Source organism: Choloepus didactylus, chromosome 3 (genome assembly GCF_015220235.1).
Source record: "Choloepus didactylus isolate mChoDid1 chromosome 3, mChoDid1.pri, whole genome shotgun sequence".
Lineage (NCBI taxonomy): Eukaryota > Metazoa > Chordata > Mammalia > Pilosa > Megalonychidae > Choloepus > Choloepus didactylus.
Window position 1 is genome coordinate 146138161 of NC_051309.1, and position 13340 is coordinate 146151500.

At 33.3% G+C, this 13340-nt stretch overlaps 1 pseudogene; it reads left to right on the plus strand.

Moving 5' to 3' along the window:
* Positions 1-8627: 8627 nt before the first annotated feature.
* LOC119530474 lies at positions 8628-9787 on the plus strand (annotated as a pseudogene).
* Positions 9788-13340: the final 3553 nt, after the last annotated feature.

Consider the following 13340-nt stretch of genomic DNA (forward strand, 5'->3'; position numbering starts at 1 on the left):
CTCAGCCATATTCCACAAAGCTGAAAGTCATATACCAGGAAAAACGAGAGACAGGCCATGAAGTCTGTATCTGGGTCCTTAGAAGATGCAACAAAATGGACAAGTCAGGAGATGGAACCCCCCATCATAAGCTAGGTTTCCAAGGTGGCTCAGCGTTGCAGTCAACTGTTTTCTATACAGCACTTCTCCTAGGCCCTCTGGGTAGTTGTATACTTGGTCAAAAAGTTCACCACAAGATAGCAGCCCAAAGAGTCGGGTAAGGCATCTTCTCATTTTCAGAGGAATTTTTAAAGAGGGATGTGGTTACCTTGAGCAGAAATACCCAAGGTGGCCTTGGCCATAGGTTGCAGAGATGATGTGGGGAGGAATAGCGTGGCACCGACATCAGCTGTGCAGCAGTGGCGGCAGCAGCCAAAGGAGGAAAAAAAGAACAATGTGACTAAAAGAAGAAAGGTGCGGGCTGGGTGGGGAGAAGATTCGGCCTTGTCACACCATAGAGCAGCAGAGCAAGAAAAGAAGAGGCAGAAAAAATAACAACACGTAAATAAAAGGAAACCCAGAGGCCGAAAGAAGACTCAGCCAAGTGTCTTTCTTCTTTTTTAATTTAAGCATTTAGTGCTATAATTTTTCCCTTTCAGCCCTGCTTTGGCTGTATTCCATGTGTTTTGACTGGTTCTATTTTCCTTTTCATTCATTTCAAGATATTTCCTAATTTCACTTCTGATTTCTTCTTTAACCCATTGGTTGCTTAAGAATATGTCATTTAATTTCCACATACTTCTGAATTTTCCATTTCTCCCTCTCATTGATTTCTAGCTTCATTCCATTGTAGTCAGATGATATACATTGCATGATTTCAATAATTTTTTAATTTATTGAGACCTATTTTGTGACTCAATTTGTGATCTATCCTGGAGAAAGATCAATGTGCACTTGAGAAGAATGTGTATTTTGTGTAATTGGGTGAGGTGTTCTATATATGTTTGCAAGGGTTGGTTGGTTTAGTGTAGCATTCAAGTTTTGTACTCTCTTATGGATCTTTTGAGTAGATGTTCTATCCATTATTGAGAATTGTGCATAAAAGACTCCTAATATTAATGTTGAACCATCATTTTTTCCCTTCAAATCTGACTGTATTTGCTTCATATATTTTGGGGCTATATGATTATGAGAATATATATTTAAAATTGTTTTATCTTCCTGTTTAATTTCATCATGTAACAGTATACAATGTCTGTCTTTACCCACCATAACTAATATAAAATCAGTTATCCATTTGATATCAGTTATGTTCATCATGTTTTGACTTAAAGTCTATTTTATCTAATATTACAATAGCCTCCTCAGCTCTCTTTCCACTACAACTTGCATGATATGTTTTTATGCATCCTTCTACTATCTATCTACTTGTATCTTTGACTTCATGGTGAGTCTCTTACAGACAGCATATAGTTTGGACATCCCTTTTTATCCAGAATGCCATTCTCTGCTTTTTGACTGGAAAGTTTAATCCATTTACATTTAAAGTCACTACTGATAATACAAGATTTTCTTCAGCCATTTTTCTATTTATCTTTTGTAAGTCGTATACCTTTTTTGACTCTCACTTCTATTAATGCCTACTTTAATATTTATTTGATTTCTTGTATTGTACCATATTGAGTACCTTCTCATTTTTATCTGGATATATTTTTCATCAATTTTCTTTTGGTTGCCAAGGGGTTAAAACTTAACATCCTAAATATATAAAAATCATATGTGGTTTAATACCAGAGTAACTTCAATTGCATGCACATATGCTTTTCCTATACTCCACTGTTTTTTTGTACTTGTTACCACTTATATCTTAGTTCCTTCTATGTCCAAATAAAAAGATTTATCATTACTTTTTATACATTTGCATTTTAGCACCTGTAGGAAATAAGAAGTGATGTTACATACCAAACAGTACATTACAATAATACTGTCATTTATATTTGCTGGAATGGTTGCTGCACTGCTAGTCTTTATTTCTTGATGATGTTTTGAATCACTGTTTATTGTTCCTTGCTTTTGGTCTGAAGAACTCCCTTTAGCATTGCTTATAGGGCAGGTCTGGCGATGATAAACTCCCTCAGCTTTTGTTTATCTGAGAATATCTTAATCTTACCCTCATTTTTGAAAGAAAGACTCACCAGATATAAAATACCTACTTGGCTGGCAGATTTTTTTCTTTCAGCACTTTAAATATTTCAACCCAATACCTTCTTGCATCCATGGTTCCTGATGAGAAATCATCACTCAATCATGATAAGGACTCCTTGTATGTAACAGATTACTTTTTTCTTGCAGCTTTCAGATCTCTCCTTGTCCTTGATGGTGTGATCAATATATGATGGGTGTATTTTTCTTCATTTTCATCTTGTTTGGTGTTCTCTGGGCTTCTTGGGTGTGCATATTCATGTCTTTTGATAAGTTTTAGAGGTTCCCTGTCATTATTTCTTTGAATATTTTTAGTGCCCATTTCTATATTTCTTTCCTTCTGGGCTCCCATAATGTATGTATAGGTGTATACATTTTTTCTTTCTGCTCCTCAGCCTGACTCCTTTCAAGTGTCTTGTCTTCAAGTTCACTGATTTTTTTTTTTCCTGCCAGCTCCAATCTGCTCTTTAAAGCCTCCTGGGCAATTTTCATTTCAGTTATTGTGGGCTTCAACTAAAGTAGTTCTTTTTAGTTCCTTTTAAAAATTTCTATCTCTTTACAATGATGAAATTGCTCATTCATTATTTTCTTGATATCATTTAGTTCTTTATATTTTTCATCATTTTCTTGAGCATTTTGAAGATTCTTTTATAAGTTTTTGATGGTATGTCCACATTCTTATCTTCTTCATTGGCATTTTCTAGATTTTTATCCTCTTCCTTTAGATGGACCATAATTTCTTGTTACTTTGTCTTGTACTCTTTTTTGTCAAACTGTACATTTTAACATTTAAAATTCTTAATCTGCCAATTTGTTCCCTGAGATGTCTGTTTCTTGGTTTTGTAACCAGCTGGTGATAAGCAGACATTTTCTTGAGCTTCAGTCTGCCTATCGGAAGTTCTGTTCAAGGCAAGTGCAGTGAGTAGGGTTTTTCCTGTCTTTCTGGGCCTCTGGCTTGTTCTGGGCTTGCTCTTGTTAGCTGTTTTGGAGTTGCCTGTTTGTTATCTCCTCTGTTTCCAAAGAGAAAGACTTCACTTTTCCAGGTATTTGAAGCCAGCAGGCCTTTGTCCCAGACTGTCCATCTCTACATATTTTCACACACCTTTTGTTATCTCAGGCTGCTTTTGCCTGGAGGTCAAATTCTGGGAGGAGGGCATAAGGTTTTCCAAGATAACCTTTCCAAGCCAAAGCAAGACCATGATCTTGTGAAGGGGGTGCAGATGAGCCCCAAATTGCCCTGTGGACAGGATCCAGAAAAATGCCAATAACTTTTCCAATGGGTCCCCAAAGCTGAGCTTTTCTTGGTCTGCCCAGAAAATACAGCCCTTCACAGCCCTGAGGAAGTGCAGCATCTTTAAGTCTCCATTGCCACTGCCCATCTCTTCAGTGGGTTGAACCAACGGCTGCTGATGCCTTTTTCCTGGATGGGTTAAAATAACATCTACCCTCAGAGCCAAATCCTCAGCAGTCCAAATTCACTAATGAAAAGCCTTGGCCAATGATCAGCTGTGCCCACCCCTGTTCTTGGGGAAGAAGAGTTTTATGTCCCTTTCTGTCATCAGCAGCTAGCCAGGGTCTTGACTTCCCGGCAGCCTGCTGTGAGACGGGGAGATGGTCACCAGTCAGCATCTTTGGAGAGAGTAAATTACTGTTCTTTATCATAACTTATTAGCCTCTTCCTCCTGCTCTGCTCTTACCTGGATGCTGCAAAGTGCCCCTCTGGCAACTGGAGTTCCAAAATAGTTGTTCCAGACAGTTTCTGCCTGTTTGACAGTTGTTTTGATAGAAGGACTGAGTCCTGGAGCTCCCTACTCTATCATCTTCCCTCAATCCTCTGACAGTTTGATTTTTAATTTTGCCTAAATGATTCAGAATATTGATGTGGAGTTTAGTTGAAAAATGTAATCAGGAAATATTGTCTATTCCAAACACGCTCCATAGTTATAATAATTAAATATTTCAGAATATTGCTTTCAAAATTTTATTTTGTATTATCAGTTATTCGGTATTGGAATAAATATTTACTTTCTAATGTTACAAGTGTCTTGTGAAGATCATTTGAAATGTTAGATATTCATGTGTTGAATAGTACAAAGTTTTGTATATATGCATACAAAATTATTAATATTATCTAGGGACTTAAAGCTGGATAATCTAATTCACAACTATGTGAGGTAATTCTACAAAAAATTAAGTCGAGATTGAAGTACATTTACTTAGTTAATCTAGTACAAAACTTTATATTCTGGGAAGAAAGTTAATAGCATTTTCCCAATGACATCTGAAATAGAACATTATAACAAAATCAGTTGCTTATTTCAATATCTATAGTCATGTTATGAAGACCCAATGATAATGAGGTTGTTTATGACTTTTATCCAAATAAGGACTTTTATCCATATAGTCTAGTTTTTCTTTCTAAGCCTGTAGCATTAGGAAAACTTTAAAGTTCCATTAAGGGCAAATAGATGGTGAATATGAATTGATAGTTTACCCTTGCAAAGAAATGTTTCTTTAGATGATGTCTTTGAAAGAATCAGAGGAAATTGCAATGGGAAACCACTCAGATAAACATCTGAGAGATCTGTGAAGTGGAATAAATATAACACACTTGTGATAATAATTTTGGAAATTTATTACTGAAAGCAAATATTCAGAGAGTATTTGAGCAGTACTATGTCTGTGAAATTTAGTTTGCTGAGCTCACTTTCCTCTAAGAAGCAAATGCTACTCATCATTGTAAAAGGGAAATCAACTGTTATGTCCCTAATTAAATTGCCAATGTGTCTGTTCTCAGTGATTTGCTTTTGCTTCTACTTTAACTTGCTATAAAAAAAATAGTTTTATTTGTATAGAGTACTCCCACTATCCATGTAGATGTGGAAATAAAAACAAAGTTTAAATTATTTAATAATCATAAAAAAGGAACATATCTTAATTGGGTCAAATAACATACAATGTCAATACACTTAACAGTAAATCTCTTATAGCTTATTTTTAATCTTTGGATGGCTCACCACAGTCAAATAAATGAAAGCATTAGCTTAGCATATCTCATAGATTCAGAAATGTGAAAAATATTGCAAGGAACATTCATCTTTATGTTTTCAACTATGTACTCTGAAAGGATTTAAATTTTACAAAGTGGCTGTAGAAATCATACAAAGAAATCCTGTAGAACTGTCTCTCAGATTTACCCTTGGTTAATATTTCCTCCTATTTGGGCTCTTTCTCCTCTCTTTCTTTATATTTACATTTGCATATAAATTGTATTATTTTTTCAGATCTTTTGAGTGTAGATATGTGATATTCTCAACAGAAAAGGAGCATTTATTCATTTCTGCTTCTAATACTGATCTTTCCATAAACAATTCAAACAAGATGTGGTGGTTGACCACATGGAAATATAACCAAAACAAAACTATAGATAATGGAAGGGTCTCTGTTTAGTCACCATTAGGATCTATGCTTTGCATTCATCTGCTGTCATTTTCTGCCTCTGGTATGCTTCTGTGCTGCAGATTTTGTTGTTGTTTCTCTTTTGATAGTATTTTGAATGTGTTAACTTAATCATGGACCAAGCACTTGCAAAAAACACAGATTAGTTTAACCGTGAATCAAATAGACTCTGATACTGGATTTATTGCTGAAATTTGAGCAAACCAAAATCAATTCAGTTTGAGGAAAGAAAAAAACCTCTACAATAAATAACTTGAACAAAGGAAAATTGGCATGGGCAACTATGAAAATAGAAATACTAAATTTTGAAGACTTAAAATGATGTCTACGCGAGAGTCCCATATAGTCTGTGGTAGTTTGAAGTTGCATGCACCCTAGTAAATCAAGTTCTTAAATTTAACCCATTTCTATGGGTATGGTCCCATTGTAAATAGCACCTTTTGATGAGGTTACTTCAGTTAAGGTGTGACCCACCTCATTCAAGACGGGTCTTAATCCTCTTATTGGAGTCCTTTATAAGACAATGAAATTTAGACAAAGAAAGAGAAATCCACAGAAGCAAGAAGTTGACAGCAACAAAATACAGAAGTGAAGGGAGAGACCAGCAGATGCCACCATGTGTCTTTCCATGTGGCAGAGGAGCCAAAGATTGCCACCTTGATGATGCCTTGATTTGGAAATTTTCTCAGCTTCAAACTGTAAGCTAGTAAGTTTCCATTATTTAAGTCGATCCATGTCACTGTATCTGCTTTAAGCAGCTTAGGAATCTAAAACATAGGCTCTTCCTCATTTATGGTTTTTGGCCACTTGATTTTGGATTTGATTTTCTGTTAGTTGGGTGTGCATTGCCTTTACCCCTTTTCAATGGGATTGAATATCTCTTTCTTGTTGGCTTGGAAGATCTCTTTGCGTAACATGTATGTTAATTCTTATTCACATATATTGGAATGTTCATATGTCCATCATTTGTCAAATGATTTTGTGATATCTGTTGCCACAATTTTCAAAAAAAGTTATGGTTAACTGTTTATGTTTTTTTAAAAATATATTTATAAATTTCCAGCCTTGATTAAGAAGTTCTTCCCTTTTGATGATAAAGTTTCTAGATTTTCTGGTGATATATATATGAGTTCTACTGTTTCCATTTAAATCTTTAATCCATTCTAAATATATCTTGAATATGATGTAAGAGAGGCATAAAATAATTTTCTTTAGATAGACAGTTATTTCAGGACCATTTATTAAAAATTACATTATTTTACCCTCTAAATTGAACCGGTGCCCTTATTGTTCAAGTCTCTTTTCTTGTTAAATGATCCATACATTTATTCCTTGAAAGAATGCTTTAAATTCATTTCAAAGTCTTATAAATTCAAACTGCTGTTAATTTTTTTCCATACTATTACTTTTCTTCATCTTTTAATGTGTGTTGATATACCTAAATATTTATTGAAATATGTAATCTTGTACTTAACATTAATATTATTTCATCCAATTCCAAAACAAATTCTGTAGGGATTTTAATTGGATTTTTAAATAATATGTCTTTTCATGCAGTATCATAATGTTTTTACAGTTACTCAGATGGTTTTCATATCTTTAAATTAAATATAGATATATTCATTCTCTATGTTTCTTATTTAATTTATTCCTAAGACTTTCATATTCTTACCTGGATTTTGAATAAAATATTTTCTCATTTTCAAGTTAGATGCTTTTTGCTAGAATAGAGAAAATTATTGGATGTTAGAGATTCAACTTGTATACCAAAATCCCATCGTAATTCCTTATTACTTTTAACAGTCTTTTTAAATTTTCAAATACATTGTCAAATTTGCAAAATTATGTGTTTTTAGCATTTCTACATGTTTGTTAAATTGTGTTTTCTCATTGCATTCAAGGGTACTTCTCATACTAAACAATAATGGTGAACCCAAATTGTGAGTCATACTTCACAACATAGGACTAGAGAAATCTTACAGATTAAAGTTATTGAAGCATTATCCTGAATGGAATTGATAACAGGGAAAAATTTTACAGAAGATGTCATTGATAAATTTGGCAACATTTGAAAATGGCCATTGTGTTATATAATAATATTGTATTAACTTCTTTGCATTTATCTTTTTAAAATTTAATAATTGCACTGTGATTATATAAGAGAATATCCTTGTTCTTAGGAGATAAAGAGTTATGATTACTACAGTTCACTCTCAAAGATTTCAGCAATAAATAATAAATATGTATAGAGAGAGAGTGATAAAGCAAAAAACAAAATGTTAATTGCTTGACATAGGTGAGCATTATGAGTGGGTTCTTTATAATATTCTTACAACTTTTCTATAAATATGAAATTATTTTTGAAATAAAAAGGAAAATACTGGGAAGGCACAGACATCTCTTTTACTTCTCTATTTAATTTGTTTTAATGCTGTCACATTTAACAAAATAAATTTTGCTAAATATAGAAGTTTTATTAAGAATATTTTCTTAATTTTTTGAAGTGTTTTTCAGCAACCATTATTGAACAACTCCTAAAATGTGTTGGACTATGTTGGTAGACTTCCTGCTACTAAGTCATCTTTTCATTCCTGATAGCCCTGATTGATCAGTATATTTTATATATGCATGAAGAATAAGTTAAAATTTGAATAAATACCTTAGAATAAAATGAAAAGACAATTAAAAATATATTGTTAAATAATATACTAAGATGAGATGAATTCATTACTCTTCTTTATTAACTTTAAAAAATAAATTATTCTATGTATTAAAACTATGTTTTGTTACTGTAAGAGAGGACAGTGTCCTCATTTTATAGAACTAAACATATGAACAAATAAATTTAAAATTTAACAAGGAAATATATTTTGAGGAGACATGTCAGAATGTTTATTAATAAGAATGTCTTGTCAAAAAAATTAGAGGGTCTGTTCAGCTTGTCTACTGGTTTATGAGAGTGGCCTGGGGTTTGCAAAGAGGGAGCCATGACAGTGGAGGAGAAGGAGATGGATTTGGGGGACACCTGTGAGAGGTCGCCATGGCTAACTGGTTGGTTTGCCATATGATGCCCTGCATATGCATGTATCTTAAAGAAGCAGACTAGAAAATTCAAAGATTTCTAGTACTTTAATGTGGTACTAGTACTCAAGTACCCACATTTTGCAGGTGTGGAAAGACGTCCAAAAACTGATATAACTTGACAAAATGCCTCGGCCATTGTAGGTAATGCCCCCTGTTCATATTAAAAGAAACCTGTCTGTTTGTGTATCTAATGAAAATAAAATGCAGGTGCTGAAGCATTTCCATAACATTTCAAGTAAGACTCCTCTTTTCTTCCTCTACTTCCTCCATGGTTTTGAAGGAGATGTTTTAGTCTGGGTACTAAATTTTGCAGATCTTTGTACTTAGAGGCCTGTCTATACTTTTGAGCTGTTGGATTTTGGATGAAGTAGTAGATGTCAGTTTGACAATGATTTGGAAGAAGTAAAGTATCAGTTTGTGGGATCCATTGAGGAGTGGAGATGTGAGCTAGATTTGGCTGAAGTGATCTTGCTTGGACATAATCTGGGTGAATTCTTGGCTGTGGCTTATCTCTTGTGGTATCCATTCAGATTTATAAATCTCATTTTAGGGTAGCCTTGGGGTTTTCCTGAACAACTAGACTGCTGATCAAGAGAGACCAACGGCAATTTAGATCAGAGCCTTGGGAGTGGCATTGACTACTTTTAACCCATTTGCTAGTTTCAGAGTAATACACCCTTTTTGTTTAAGTCTAAAATTCAATACAATGTTTTTGGCCTGATTTTAAGCAGAAGTATACTTCCATTTTTGAAGAAGATACCATGACAAAATTCATCTACCGCCATATGTACAGACTTTGAGTGAGAAAGTTTTCTTATATATTTCTATTCCTTGTGGAAAGAGAAAAAGCTGGTACTTTAACGAATTGGTAAAATGAACCTAGACATTGTAGTTTTGGTGACCTACAGAGCCTGATCCTGTACAGAAGGCAACTCTGGCACACACATCCAAAATTTACTACAGTACCTTCCTACCTGAATAAAATAGCCATTCTTGGGGAAAGGAATTGTGAACAGGAGAGTTCAACCAGAAAATAAAGGAGATATGTGGCCCTGTGTACTGAGCATATTAAAACCACATGGGAAATCCCAGTGATATAAAATTTTTCAGGAATAATTTATAGTGTCCAATAAAGAGTAAGGAATACAGTCCAAGATTGAACTGGTATCCCTGAGTGCATTTGCCAAATTTTTCTTTATAAAGTTATTTACACAGTTAAAACAGTTAGAGTCTTCTAGAAAAATGACTTTACTTTCTAGAACACAAAATTGATATCCATTTATAATCACTAAAGCAGTCTCCAAATACAATAGCTTTAAATAAAAGATCATCTGTCTAATGTACTGGGAGCAAAAAAAAAAAAGAAAAAAAAAATTAAGACTTCTACTCTAAGCAGGTCATATTCTATACTATTTCTATACAATTTTCCTAATATTAGAATGTGTTTATAAGTTTATCTTTGTTAAAAACTAGCATTATGTGGAAACCAGGGCAACACATCCAGTGATCCAGAATGTTCACCTTGATATTTCTGTGAATGGAAGCCCAGAGTTGGGCAAGGAACCATCATTCACAAACATTACAATATAGCTGTGCCTTTGGAGCAGTATTCCCATAGGCCCTCCTTTCAAGATGGTGTCAATAGAGCATTTTTAGCTTTATTTCCCATCAAGCAAAACTAGTTTAGGTATCGAATCACAAAATGTATATTTTGCCGTTATATTTGTATTCTTCTCAAAATAATGGCCTCTTCTTTGTATATAAATATACATATACTAATCCTTTTTTATATGCATTTTATTACAAGTCACTATATTGAACTTTTTAATTTTTTCCAGTTGATGTTTAGGCAGCTACATTCCATCACAAATTTTGTATATGATTTATTTAGAAAAATATGTATGAATATTGAGTAATGAATGTTGAAATACTTAAGGCTTACATCTTCTGCTTTTCTTTTAATTTCTTGAATTAAAAAATTAAATCTACCTATTTTCCTTTTCTTGTTCAATGTTGAAAATGTTTAGAATTTTGAATTTGTGTTAGATTTTTAAACCTTATTTCTAATTTTTATGAATGAGAATTTTGATTTAGTTTATTAAATAGCTAAACAGTGTTTTATCTTAACTTTTAATCTATTTTGATAAAAATATAGTTACTGTATCTTTGAAAATTTTTGAGTCTCCCTTTCTGGTATTGTTTCGTTAGCATATCATAGGTACAAAAAAAGGTATATGCCATGTCTATATTTCCCATATACTCTATATTCATACTTTTCCCAATATTGTAAATGTTATCTTTATTTGTTTGCTCTGTCATGACTTAGAAGACTGATGATCGCTTATGAGTATTGTTTCTGTCTCTTCTTTTTCTTTAGTATTTTTTATGTTTGATGCTATGCAATTTAGCTTATGAGAGTTTTTCATAGTAATATATAGTTATCCTGTGACTTTTCACCTTCTTACAACATTTTGTTTTAGGATTGTGTCTTGCATGTAACATGGAGCTGGGATGTATTTTTTATCCTAATGTTTCCCTTATAAACCCTCTAGTGTTGGTTTACTTTGCATGCTGCCACCATCTTTTGCAAATGGCCTCTATGTGTGCTTTTGTTGAGATATCTCTTCTTGTTTTGAATCCATTTGCCACTGTCTTTCAAACATTTCTTTATAATTCCTGGTCCACTATAGAACTTATTCTTGTTTTCATCCCCTCTTTTTGTTGTTGTTGTTTTGATGGTTTCTTTGATTGCTCATTTCTAAAAAGAAAGCAATCATGTGTTTTTCGCTAACAGTCTTGAGCCAACACAGACTGCTCTTTCTCTCCAAGCATTTGAACTGCCCTTGAGGAAACTGAATTGGACAAACTTTGTGTCTTTCAGGTTCAGCTATGAAGGTATCAAGTTTATGCTGGAAGTTTACTTGAAACAATCTTCTTTGGATCACAAGACGAAAGACAGAATATCAGGATTATGAACCACATTTCCTTCTTTGCTTTGGACACAAATGGATTCTTCCTTAGTACGAATGGCCTTATTTCACCACATGCAATTCTGCTTGGAGAAAACTGCACTTTATCTTTCTAAAATACTTCATGATATTCAAAGATGTTTAAAGCTGGTATCTTAAAATCAACTTGAGAGTTTTAATCATATGGGAAAAGTCAGTAAATGTTAGGAACTTTCCATCATTAGTAAATACATTTAAAGGGTGGATAATAAAAATATTTAGCATTTGATACGGCACTAGAATCAAATATTTAGTATGGGAACTTAACAAATCATAAAAGAAGCTGATCATAACTGATATTGCTGGCTGAATATTGACTGTTTATTTGTAGATATTTGTAATAATTCAGAACCTAAGCAACAAAACTGCTATGAAATGTGAAAATCACCATTGTCTAGGAGCTATTGTTTTTAACCAGATGTGTCTGTCAGTGGTAAGATAAGTGGCTAAAATTTAAAAGTTCTCTATTTGGAGGATTGGGTAAAGCCAACCCAATTTTGAGTGAAAAGTAAAGCCTAAATTCAATATGTTTTAATTAGACCGCATAACACAAAATTTATTTACAGAATCAAGATGAATAGAAGAAAAACAATGGTCCCACAAAGAGAAAGTTTCCGCTTTAAAAGTTACTCTAGTCTGAGTTGAATATAGAACTATATTTACGTCAAAAATCAATCACAATTCTACTTTATATCATAAAATAAACTGTTTTGCAGAATTTAATAGGATTATGCTATTGATTCCATCTATACAATGGTAGCTTGTATTGCATACCTATGCACTGTGGCCTATTGTGTTACTGAGCACAAGAGAAAAGGGATTTATCTGTGAAAGCACAATCAGAATTCATGGCTCCACACAATGTACACATACCTGTTAATTCAACAGTCACTTTATGTTAGTAAATGTGAACCAATAAAACAAACAAACAAAAAAAATCAAAGAAAGTAGTCTACTTGAATCCTTAAAGCAGGTTGCTAAGTTTATTTGAAAAACTACAGTTTGGAGACCTATTCAAAATTCAGGAACCCGATATGAAAGAATAAAGTTTTGGTATGTATGTTTGTATTCTCTTCAGGAATGAAAATAATACTGAATCACTGATTTCAACTGCATATGATTTCAGTAATGCTGGTCAAATCTTCTTGAGACTCTTTCAATCATACTAGATACCAATATCTAACTACTCTAGTTTATTTTCAGTCTAAGTCAGGGAAAAAGTGAAAAGATGGAGTGTGGATGGGTGACTGGGAGGAGACTGAAATTATCACCCCCACTGGCCTTTGCTTTCAATAATTTTCTATTCATAAATATAATTTACTGGAGATATATTCATGTATTCTCTTGAGAACAAGGTAAATTTCACATTTTTTCATGCCTAAAATCGTAATTTCCTAAGCACAGCTTAGCTTGATTCTCAATATCCAGACCTTTCATCTGCTTTACATTTGTTTTGAAGGCACTGCCAGTCATGAGAGACCTTTCTTCAGCAGAATTTCAGTTAAAAGACCCTTATTTGTAAATATGCTCAAATAACAATGGGTAAGTGACAAAGAACATTACCATTTTTTAAAAAAGTGTTTCCTTTCATAGTTTTCAATAATTTCT